The following is a 12,492-nucleotide window of genomic DNA, read 5'->3' as shown; positions in this document are numbered from 1 at the left end:
TACCATAGAGCCTGGGTGTGTAGGAGGCTACACCATCTAGGTGTGTGTAAGTACACACTCCTGATGTTTGAACAACAACGAAGTCGCCCAATGACGCATTCCTCAGAATGTATCCGTGTTGTTAAGTGACACGTGACTGTAGTTGGCTGATCTTTGACATAGGAGCACAGGCAATACGATGGAACAAAGACAGTCTCTTCACAAATGGTGCTGGAACAACTGGACATGCACACGCAAAACAGTGAATCTAGACACAGACCGTACACGTTTCACAAAAATTAACTCAGGATGGATCGCAGACCTAAATGTAAAACAAAAAACTATAAAACTCCTGAAAGATAACAGGAGAAAACCTAGATGCCCTTGGGTATGGCAATGACTTCTTAGATACAACACCAAAGGCACATCCATGAAAGAAATAATTGATAAGCTGGACTTCATCAAAATTTAAAACTTCCACTCTTTTGGAAAAACGTTGTCAAGAGAATAAGAAGACCAGGCAGAAACTGGGAGAAAATATTTGCAAAAAACACATCTGATAAAGGTCTTTCTCTCTGTCCATTTGGGCTGCTATAATGAAATACCACAGACTAGGTGACTTATAAACAGCAGAAATTTATTGCTCACAGTTCTGGAGGCTGGAAGCCTGAGATCAGAGTGCCAGCGTGGTCAGATGAGGGCCCTCTTCCAGGTCACTGACTCCCCACTGTGTCCTCAGGTGGTGGAAGGGGCTAGGGAGCTCTCTGGGCCTCTGTCATAAGGACACTAATCTCATTCGTGAGGATCCACCCTCGTGACCTGAGCACCCCCCAAAGGTCCCGCCTCCTAACACCACCACCTCTGAAGGTTAGGATTTCAACATATGAATTTTAGGGGGACACAAACATTCAGACCATAGCAGACTGTTATCCAAAGTAGACAAGGACTCTTAAAACTCAACAATAAGAAAACAAACTGGTTAAAAAATGGGCCAAAGACCTTAGACACCTCACCAAAGAAGATATGCAGACAGCAAATAAACGTATGAAGAGATGCTCCACATCATAAGTCTTCAGGTAAATGCAAATTAAAACAACACCTATTAGAATGGCCGAAACCCAGAACACTGACAACCCCAAGTATGGCGAGGATGCGGAGCAACAGGAACCCTCGTGCACTGCTGGTGGGGGTGCAGAATGGCACAGCCACTTGGGAAGACAGTGTGGAGGTTTCTTACAAAACTAAACATACTCTTAGCATGCAATGCAGCAATGGTGCTCCTTGGTATTTACCCAAAGGAGTTGAAAACTTATATCCACACGTTGTCCGGTCCAGCCCCTCTGTCACAGACAAGGAGGCTGAAGCTCAGAGAGTGTAGATGGCTTCCCCAAGGTCACACAGCAGACCAGGGTCCAGACTCGCTTCCTGGCAACCCTGTACTGCTTGACTTAGTAGGAAACTGCTTGGTGACACAGACACCCTGAGACTGAACTCTGACTCTGACAGAAGCTCCACAGCAGCCCCCCGCCCCCTCTCTCCGCCCAACCCCTGTGGCTTCCCAGACACGGGGTGACTTGTGCCCACAGGCTTGCAACGCCTTCTGCCTGAATTATCCCCACCCCTGCTTTGCCCCAGCGCCAGCCCAGCCGGGGAGCACAAGAGGTGCCCCTCCAGGACGGTCACACTCGGCCATCTCTGGCGGACTGGAGCTCCCTGACCACTGGTGCCGTATGCCCAGGGTCCTCCTCCCGCGCAGCTCCTCCTTGTGGGAGGAGCATGGCAATGTTGAAGGAGGGAATGAAAGAGGGTTCTGAAGTCGCTTCTGGCAGGACCGATCCGAGAGGGCAGTGCGGAGGAGGTGGCCTTTGAGCCAGAGGCTGAGTCATAGGTAGGAGTTCAGGACGTGGGAGGAAGGAAGAGGGAACGCCAGGTGGCAGAACAAAGGCCCCGAGTGGGAGAGCAGAGGCGTTTGTGGGGGAGCGGTGGTGCCCAGGAGAGCACTTAATGAAGATGGTGTGTGTCTGGAGGCTCTTTAATTGGTAAGTATTTTTGCGGAGAGATACTTTGAGATGATGTGCATATTCCATTGCTGGTCAAACTTTCCATGTATTCCTTCATTTGCTTATATCTACAAGGACGTACGCTTTCCTATTTATTCCGTGGGTTATAATCTGATATGATTGTTTATTTTGATGCTTACATTATCCCTGATTTGGGCCAGTGAGAGCCCCTTTCAAGATGGTGCCTGTATTTTTTTGACAAATCTCCATCGTATTTTGAGCGCTATTTAGGTTATGAGGTCCAGGATCTTTTTGTGCCTTCCTGTCCCAGCTCTGGATGAACCCATTTCTCTAAAGAGTCTGGTACTCAAGGAGGATGGTATTAGAAGCCAAGATCTGGGCAGTGGGTGTGCTCCTTGCTATTGAGGTGGCACTGCTCCTGGCCCTCTGTGGGCAGAGCTATATACGTATATACTTATTCCTATATCTACCTGTGTATATTGAAAGCCATGAGTTTACATGGAGGCCTCCAATTCCAGGTGTAGGGGAGGAAAAATTTAACTTTTTTCCCCCCTACCCTCCTAGGAAAGTTTCCAACTGGGGCCCTGTGAGTCAGACTGACAAGAGACACATTAACACAAGAAAAACAAACAGGAGCTTCTTAGCATGTGCACCCAGGATTCAGAGGAGCATCCCGTGACAAGTAACAAAAAGAGGTGGTTAGACCGTGGGTTCGTATAGCATCTTTTTTTTTTTTTTAAAGATTTTATTTATTTACTTTTCCCCCCCCCCAAAGCCCCAGTAGATAGTTGTATGTCATAGCTGCACATCCTTCTAGTTGCTGTATGTGGGACGCGGCCTCAGCATGGCCGGAGAAGCAGTGCCTCGGTGCGCGCCTGGGATCCGAACCAGGGCCGCCAGCAGCGGAGCGCGCGCACTTAACCGCTAAGCCACGGGGCCGGCCCTCGTATGGCATCTTAACAAAAGAACAATAAATTTTCAGAGAAATGACAAGACAGAGGAAAGGGACGTTGAACTTCTAGGGCACCAAATTGTGGAAAGTAAGTATATGGGGGAACTAACGGAAGGTAAGGGCTGATTAGCGAGTCTGTTGTGTCGGTTCCTCTGGTCCCCGTCTCTGGGCTGATAAGGGTCTGGAGTTGTCTCTGGTGATTAACTTCTGTCCTTCCTGGTAGAGAGGGGAGGGGGACACCTTTACAAACCTGTGTCCTGCTTTTAAGCAAAGAGGGGGAAAGCGGGGAACTTTTTTGTATTGGCTTCTTCTCAATTGCTTTCAGCTCAAAATAATCCTTCTGCCGAAGCGGCATACTTGGAGTGGCGTGTTCTGCTACCTGCCCTTCACAGCCAGCATCTCAGTGTTCGCCTGGTTTTCGCCCTTTCCATGCTCGTAACTCTCTCCTCCAATGAGGCACCTGGCTGCCAGGACCCTCCTGCTTCACTTATCATTCAGCCTCCTGGGGGAACCCTGTCCCAGCTCAGCCGCTGCCCTGCTCACCCTGTGGGGGCTTCAACACCAGCACCAGCAGCCCCCCTGCCCACCACCACACCTCGGGCTAGAACCCCTCTCTGAGTCCGGGGCTCCACCGAGGCGCTTGGCCGAGATGGCTGAGGAGCCGGCGGTGTTCCTTCTCTCCAGCCGGTGCGCTTGGAGAACAAAAGAGCCCTCGGGGAAGCTAGCTTTGGGCAGTGAGTTCAGAATTTGAGGCAGGTCAGCAGAGGGTTTTAGTGAGTTCTCCCCACCTCCCTGAGCAAATAAGAGTGTTTGCTGGGGAGACGTGTCCAGCTCATGCCTGCTGTGCTTGCCCGGCAACCTGTGCAGACGAACGCGAAACCAGGAAACAGCCAGCCGTTGATGACTGAGCAACTAGTGACTCTGGGGGATCGGAACTGGCCACCTCAAAATGTGTCTCTGCCTGGAGGACACTTTGGCCCCCCACCCCCACTGACTGACCAGGGGAGTTTGGGATGGGAGGCCTGCCCCCAGAACAGGCTTCACCATAGAAATCTCCAGGTATTTGGGAAGGTGCTTGCTAAGCCCATTCTTAGTTCTGGTTACCCTGTGTAAGAGACATTTACATTTGTAAAGGAAATCTCCATTTGTAAATGTATCTTCTTCCCTGTACCAGGAAGAAGGGGCGGATGGCCTTACCTAGAAACTTATCAGAATGGAAGGCGAGGACTTACACCTGCATGATAAACTTACCCTTGTTAACTGTGCTGTTGAGGCAATATGCTACCTGACTCCCACTCTTCCTATAGGTAACATCCCCCTGGAGCTGGGGTCACCATTGTGGGAGATCAAGATTTGGCCACCCTGAAATATATTTCTTTACCTTGATTGTTTTCTCTGAGGGACATTTGACCTCCCCCACTAACTGCCTAAAGAATTTGACATGGTGGCTCCTTTCTAGAACAGATCTTCTATCATGATGGCTATAAAGATAATGTAGGATAGAGGTTACAATAACAAAGGCACCAAGCCTCTTTTATCAAAAAACTCTGTCTCTCCCTGACCACATTATCTATAGATGACCCCAAAAAGAATTGTCCTCCTGCCCTCTGAAGTCCCAGGCCACTACCCACCCCCAACACGCTCCTCGCCTTTAGCTACAATACTTAAACAAACAGCTTAGACAGAGGGACGAGTTGCTCATTTCTGAGTTTCTCCCATGTATACATGTTATTAAACTTGGTATTATTTTCTCCTGCTAACCTGCCTTGTTGATTATTTGGCCAACCATAAAAACCTTAAAGAAAAGGGGAAAGGGAGATTCTCCCTCTTCCCCCGACACCATGATAATGGGTGTTTGAGCTATTTTTTTCAGGAATTGGAACCCCTTGTCCACTTCGGGCCAGATTGAGACCACAACCCATCAACTGGGCCCACGCAGACTTGTGTCCAATAAGCGACCGTTTGACGTCCAGAGGTTGGAACTCCACCCTCAGGGCCTGCTAACCCGCCATTCTGTGAACATGCCTCCTAGACAGAGGCATGAAGCCTGACTACGCTTGCGCAGACCATCAACTACCTCATCTCTCCTCACCTCCAATCATTTCAGACCACCCTGCCCCCTAGCCCGTAAATATCCCAGAGTCCCTATTTTCAGGAAAGCGGATTTGAGATTCATTCTCCTGTGTCCTCACTTGGCTGCCTTGTGATTAATAAACCCTCTCTCTCTGCAATCTCGTCACGGACCTGGTGCGCTAACAAACCCATACACTCACCCCCCTAGTCAGACGCTGAAACTCTACCCTCGGAGAACCCTTTTGGGTTCCCTATTAAAATGCAAATGGCCCCAGGGAGAGGGAATTCTTTAAACGAGGGCAGGAGATGAGGAGGGCGGCAGGGCTCCCTCAGCCTGGGCTGTGGGCTCACCGTCAGCTCCCGGGGAACTCTAAACTGACACCTGCTCAGCACGGGAGGTGAGGATGGGGGTATGGAGGGCGGTGGGAGGCGGTCTGGAGCCCCCGAGACCGTTTGCTCCTGGAGTCAGCAGGCCCCACGTGCCCAGCTCTGCTACCACCCTAGGGGGAGACTGTGAGCATGGTTAAAGGGGGATGTCAGACCCAGTGAGCTCTGCTGTGACTCTGCTTGTATTATTTGGGACACAAAGAGGAATCAGCCTCCTCAAAGAGGAATCAGACCCTCTCTCTGAACCAGCCAGGTCACTGGACAGGGTTCTCTGGGCGCTGTCACCAGGCCTATGGGAGGCCACCCTGTGCTACCTGTGCCAGGCAGTGGGTGGCCTGGGCACAGGACCCCTGTGAGGGGTGGGATCCTTCCCCACGGGTCTGGCATCTAAGAAGGTCTGTGTTGAGCAAATAAGTGAGGGGGGATTGAGAGAGGGAGGGAGAGGAAAGGGACAGCTGTCAACCACCCCACTCTCAGGAAAAAAGTGGGTGGGGAGATGGAGACCTTAGCAAGTCTTTATTTTCTGAACAGGAGTATTGAGATAGAATTCACACACCATACAGTTCACCCACTTAAAGTGTATAATTCAATAATTTTTAGTATATTCACAGAGTTGTGCAACCATCACCAGTCAGTTTTAGCACATTTTCATTGCCTCACAAAGAAACCCTGCTCCCTTTAGCTATCACCCTGCTGTCGGCCTCCCCGCTGCCCCAGCAGCCACTAATCTACTTTTTGTCTCTATGGATTTGCCTGTTCTGGACATTTCATATGAATGGAATCACACAGTGTGTGGGTTTTTATGGCTGACTTCTTTCACTTAGCATAATGTCTTCAGAATTCGTCCATCTTGTGGCATGTGTCCAAATTTCCTTCCCTTTTAAGAATATTCCATCATATGGATGCACCACATTTTGTTCTTCCATTCATATGCTGTTGGATGTTTGGGTTGTTTCCACCTTTTGGCTATTTTATTGTGAATAATGCTGCTATGAACATTTGTGTATAAGTTTCTGGGTGGTCTTTTAATTTATTTTTAGAATAGTTAATTGTTGAATAGATACTACACGCAGCTTGTACAAAATCCAAGGTGTCTGCTCCTGGGAGGTCCCTGTCCAGGGTGAGGGAGCCCTGTCCCCGACCTCGTCCCTGTTCCCTCCCTTCTCTCCAGGAGCCAAGTCTTGAGTGTCTCAGGCTGGTCCCCTCAGACGGGCCCTCACATCACAGCACAGGCTTCTTCCTGAGGGATTAAGGGCTTCATCTGTCCACGCAGCTCTGGCAGGGCCTTGACCGGAGGCCCTCGTATTCCATGATGATGACCCCCATCAGGACACGGTGCCCTCCACTCACCAAGCCTCCGCATGCCTATCTGAGCCTTGGGCCCCACGAGGACCCTGAGAAGCACCACGGGAGGATTCTTGACCCTATTTTGTAGACAAAGAAGCTGGCACAGCTTCACACAGGTCATCCCAGCCTCCGACCCTCACTGAGCTCTGAAAACGGGGGCAGCGTCCTGGGGAGTGGCCAGACTTGCCTGTGAGCACCAGCCCACCACTGGCCTCTGAGCGGCGTCTCCAAGGCCCGGTTTCTCCTCTTAAGATGTGCCCGCACTCGAGCTGTCGTGAGGATGAAGTGTGGCGGCACAGGTAGGAGCGCCCGGCGGTGGAGGTGGGGAGTGTCAGTGCCCAGCAGGTGGAAGCCAGAATCACTGGGAACGCAGCCAGGTCCCGGGGCCACCAGCTGACGAGATGTCCGGAATAAGCGAGTCCACAGGGGCGGACAGCAGAGAGGGGGCTTCCAGGCCCCGGGGGAGGGGTGAGGAGATGCTAATGGGCACGGAGTTTCCTTTCTAGGTCGTGAAAAGGTTCTGGAACTAGAGGTGCTGATTGCACAACATTGCGAATGTACTAAATGCCACTGAATGGTTCACTTTAAAATAGTCAAAATGACACATCTCATGTTGCATATTTTACCTCAATTAAAAAAAAGCAATCCAACCAGAGTCAGAAATGCGTGATCCCAAGGAGCCTGTCTGTGGCTGAGGAGATGCTCGCTGGGCAGAGTGAGTTCTTGTAGCTGTTTTTAAGTGTGTGAAGCAAACTGTCGGCTGCTGTGGCGCCCAGGGACACGAGCATCGTCATCTGGTCCTCATTTTGCTGGCAGCGCTGGTCTTGAGGTTTCTCCCTAGAACGTGTCTGTCATTCAGGGGCAGGCTCTGCACGCCCAGGCTCTGCCGGAAGGAGACCCCTGGCTCACTGTGGAACCCACTGTGCACGGCTTGCACCGTCTCCAGGTGGAAGCAGGCGGGGCGCTGTTCCCGGCGCCTCCCCGATCCAGACAGCGCTCCTGCAAGAAGTCACGGCCCACGTGACCCTGGGCAGGTTGAGAGCCCCCCTCTCGGCCACCGTCTCTCCGTCTCTAAAGTGGGAACCTGATCTGTGCCTTCTAAGTCTCTTCCCACCCCACACTCTGGCTGTCATCTCCAGCGGAGTCCCCCGGAGCCCACAGGGGTCCTGGGTCAGGCCTCATGTCCCCACTTCCCCACCACGGGGTAGCAATGGTGCCCAGGAACGCGAGCTCCCTGAGGGCAGGGCAGAGCAGGGCTGGCTCCCTGGCCTGTGACCTGTGCTGTTAGAAGGGCCTTTGCTGCCTCATCTTGAAATTCTTCACAATTTTTGAGCAAGGAGCCCTGCAGTTTCCTTTTGCACTAGGCCCTGCAGATGTCGAAGAGACCTAAACTGCTTGCTCAGCATCGCATCCCCGACATGCCGGGGGGGTCCCTCGCATGCAGTCAGCGGTCTGTTTGTTGAGTGACCCGCTAACCTCTCAGGCTCCCTATGTGAAGTGCCTCCCGGCCTCCTTTGCTCCAGCTGTGCCACATGTCGTCCTCTGGCCTTTGGCTGCATTCCCAGTTCTGACAGTGGAAGGGAGGTGGGGGTGGCGTGGACGCCCTTGGAGTAGGAGAGAAGGGAGGGGTCTGGGGAGCCAGGAGTCCCCTTTCCCACTTCCAAACACCCCAGCTGGCTGCATGTGGGTCTCTGCCAGAAGGGGTACTGACACCCTCACCCCATCCCTACAGGGAACCCCTGCAGGGTCAGGCCCCGGAGGACTGCCCTGCCAGGAGGAAGATGTCCCCTGGAGGTCGGGGGTGAAGGGGAAGGAGACTTGGGAAAGGGCCCAGCTGGCTCCAAGCAGACCGGCATGGGAAGGGAACACAGCAGGGCAGGGAGACGATTGTGAAAGTTTGGTGACGTTGTTTTATTGTGGTCCCATTCGGTAAGATGGCCACGGCATTGCAAAACCATCCTCCGCTTCATCATCCATGTCTTCAGCTACAACCCCCAGAGCACTCAGAAACAGCTCAGGGTTTGGCGGTTCCTCAAGAAGTTAAACACAGAGTTACCACAGGACCCAGCAATTCCACTCCTAGGTGCATACCCAAAAGAATCAAAAACAGGTGTTCAAAGAAAAGCTTGTACACAGATGTTCATAGCAGCACTGTTCACAATAGCCAAAAGGTGGAAACAACCTTGTTTCAAAATTCAATGTTCCAAATTCAATGGAACATTATCCAACCATAAGAAGGAATGAACTCCAGACACACGCTGCAGCCTGGATGGACCTTGAAAAGATGATGCTGAGTGAAAGGAGCCAGACACAGAGGGTCACATACTGTATGATTCCATTTATACGAAATATCCAGAATAAGCAAATCCACAGACATATGCTGTACTGAGTGGGTCCAGTCCTAGCTTCACCACGTACTTGCTGTGTGACTTTGGGCAAATCACTGAATCTCTCTGTGCCTATAAAATGGGCATGATGATAACCAAGCTGCTTTATAGTGTTACTGGGAGAACTAAATGAGCGAACACTTGCAGTCATGCCAGGTCATGGTAAGTATTCTAAGAGTGTTTGTACTTTCCATTTTTAGGAAATGAAAGTCTTTTCAGGAAAGTCTTCACCAAGAAGACACTGGACCTTGAAAGACAAATAGGATTAAATAGGCGGGGAAAGGGGCTCGTGTCAGCCAGCACCCAGGGCGGGCCGGGTCCTGGGCCAGGCGTTTTATAGCCCTTCTCTCAAGGGAATTCCCCAACAACCCTACGGTGACCGCCATCATTGTCCTCAGTTTACAGAGGAAGAGCTAAGGCTCAGAGAGGTTAAAAACTTGCCTAAGGTCACACGGTTCACAAGTGGTAGAGCCAGGATTTGAACCAGGTCTGTCTCATTGCCAACCCTTCCTCCACAGCCCACAGAGGACCGTCCTGGGGGCAGCTTCTTTGACAAGGAGATGGTGATCGTGCAAAGTTTCTGCAATCTAGTTACCTACAATTTTTCTTATCATTTTCTTTCTTTCTCTCCCTATCATTTTCTTTCCTTTCTTTCTTTCTTTTTTTTATCGATAGTATAAAAGAAGAAAGACCAGGAATTCTACTCCTAGGTATTTATCCAAGAGAAGTGCAAACATACATCCACACAAAGACTCATACACAAATGTTCACAATGGTTTTATTCATAATAGCCCAATCTGGAACAACTCAAAGAGCGAACAGATGACTGGTAAACAAATGGGATGTGCCACACGGTGGCATACTATTTAGCAACAAAAAGGAACGACCTACGAATACACGCAACCACATGGATGGAACGCAGAATAAATACGCTCAGCAAAAGAAGGCAGCCCTGCCAAACACACATGCTGTACGACTCCACTTATATGAAGTTCTAGAACAGACAAGTCTAAGCGATGGTGGACAGGTCAGAACAGTGGCTGTCTTCTACGGGGGATGGAAAGGACGAAGGTGCGAGAGTCCCCTTTCTGGGAAGACAGTAATGCTCTGTGTCCTGAAGGCACTGAGTCACACAAGTGTGGTGTTTGTCCAGACTCACTGATGCCTACCCTTAAAATTTGTCCATTTTACTGTATGTAAGTCTTACGTTAAAAAGAAACTGTTAACAAATATTGCCATCCACTTAATGGTATACATGCTGAAGTCTCTAGGGGTGGAGTGTCCCGATGTTGGCAACTTCCTTTGAAATACATCAAAAAATAAGATGGATGGGGCTGGCCTGGTGGCGTAGCGGTTAAGTTCATGTGCTCTGCTTCGGTGGCCCAGGGTTCGCAGGTTCAGATCTCGGGCATGGACCCACGCACCACTTGTCAAGCTATGCTGTGGCAGCATCCCATATAAAGCAGAGGAAGATGAGCACAGATGTTAGTCCAGGGCCAATCTTCCTCAGCAAAACAGAGGAGGATTGGCAACAGATGTTAGCTCAGGGCTAATCTTACTCAAAAAAAAAAAAAGAAAGAAAAGAAAAGAAAGCAAGCTGCAAAAAAAAACCACGGATGACCCCCAACCTTTCCTCACACTCTCATGTGCCCGCTCTGTGTTCCGGAGAATCATCGGCCCTAGAGCTCCATAAGGTGGGACTGACTTCCCCTCCCTGAGTGGGGCAGAGGCCTGAGGAGGGACCCCCATGGGCTTTTCTGGTGGGAGGAGAACACTCCTGGCAAAGCCATCCGCGTCCCCGTCCCGCTCTTCCTCTCCGTCTCTCCCCTTTTGAAACGTGACCTTCCTGGGCCTGGCGTCTGCCAGCGGCTGAGGGCAGTTAGGCTGTGCTGGCACCGCCACACCTGTGAACACGCCTGACACACGCTCTGGGCAGAGCACGGCCGGTCCCACCGCGACAGTGAGCCACAGCTGCGGGAGCAGTCCCCCACTCCGAGGAGGCTGAGTCTCGACCCCTGGGCTCCCGCGTAGGGCGGAAGCTGCACGCCCCCCTCTGGCGTCCCCGGTTGCCACGAGCCTTCTCTCCCAGTCACCCAGCGCAGCGCTCAGCTGGGCGTCCACACCCGGCCCCCCCGGCCCGGGGCTTCAAGCTGGAAGCAGGACAGCTGACTTTGGAAAAGCCTCCCTTCAACCTCGCTCTGATGCCTCCCCCACCCTCGCCCCTGCCCCATCCCCAGCACACTCAGAGACTGTGAGGGCTGGAAGTGCCCTCGGAGGTCTCCTCTTCTTACCCAACCCCCGCATCCTGCAGATGGGGAAACCGAGGCCCAGAATGGGGCCCCACTTCTCTGAACCTCAGTCTCCTCTTCTGAGAAACGGGGAGAACAGAAGCGTCTCCCTCATAGTGGGAGGATAAGGAGAGCCCGACAGTGGCAAATGCTCAGAGACCTTGTTGAGTGTGTGTTGCTGTTGTGCCCATTTTACAGATGAGGCCCAGAGAGGTTAAGGCACTTGCTTGCCCAAGGGGACAAGGGAGGCGGTGGGTGAGGTATGGGGTGTGCAGTAGCCCAAGCAGCTCCCGGGGCCTGGCCCAGTCCAGCCCAGAGCGGGGAGCAGGGCTGGGACTGGCGGGCAGCCGAGAGCCTGTGCCTTCATGCTTGGGCTCTTGACAAGCCGTCAGCCACTGACATTTATAACTGCGCCTAATGTTCCTGCTGAACCCGAGGGAGCCTTTCCCTCCCTAATCTGCCTGGCATTACCCAGCCTTGAAATGACAGGCAATTACCCCCGGGGCTGGGTAAATGGCTGTGGGAGGAGGTGAAAAGCTTCAGTGCCTTGACTGTAGGCAGCCTGCCTGGCCCCACTCCTCCCTGCCTCTCTCTCTCTTCCTCTCTCTCTCTCTCCCCACTGACCCCAAGACGAGAGCCCCAACTAGTGCTCTCAGCCCCTCTGGACCCTGGTCTAGGAACTCTCTCCCCGCCAACATTTGCCAAGTGCCTTACTCACACCAAGAATGCTCTTCCCATCCTCATCCCCTCCTCTATACACAGCTCTTAATAGACTCATCATTTGTCTCCTGGGGAAACTGAGGCTCAGACTTCAGTGAGCTGCCTAAGGTCCCCCAGGAAGGAGTCAAGCCAAGACTCAGATCCGGGAGCCCTGACTCCCAGGCCGTCGCTCTTTCTCCAGAAACAAGCATGCCCCCATTCGCCTAGCATGTTGCTGCCACTTGGGCCTCTGAGATGGCAGCAACGAGGCAGAAAGCATGCTGGACTAGTTGGTGACTTTGTCCAGGTTGCTCAGCCTCTCGCCCTCAGTGTCCTCATCTGTAAAATGAAAATACTTG

General features: G+C 51.9%; 1 long non-coding RNA gene across 1 annotated transcript; it reads left to right on the top strand.

Annotated features, from left to right (window-relative positions):
• Nucleotides 1-1,788: 1,788 nt before the first annotated feature.
• On the top strand, nt 1,789-5,454 carry LOC131416829 (uncharacterized). The gene is made up of 3 exons (XR_009222637.1): nt 1,789-2,018; nt 2,983-3,040; nt 3,278-5,454. It is a non-coding gene; the product is annotated as an uncharacterized LOC131416829 (long non-coding RNA).
• The last annotated feature ends 7,038 nt before the right edge of the window (nt 5,455-12,492 follow it).

This window comes from Diceros bicornis, chromosome 18 (genome assembly GCF_020826845.1).
Source record: "Diceros bicornis minor isolate mBicDic1 chromosome 18, mDicBic1.mat.cur, whole genome shotgun sequence".
In the NCBI taxonomy this organism is placed as follows: Eukaryota; Metazoa; Chordata; class Mammalia; order Perissodactyla; family Rhinocerotidae; genus Diceros; species Diceros bicornis.
The sequence above is the reverse complement of the archived record's forward strand: the minus strand, read 5'-3'. Positions and strand labels throughout refer to the sequence as shown.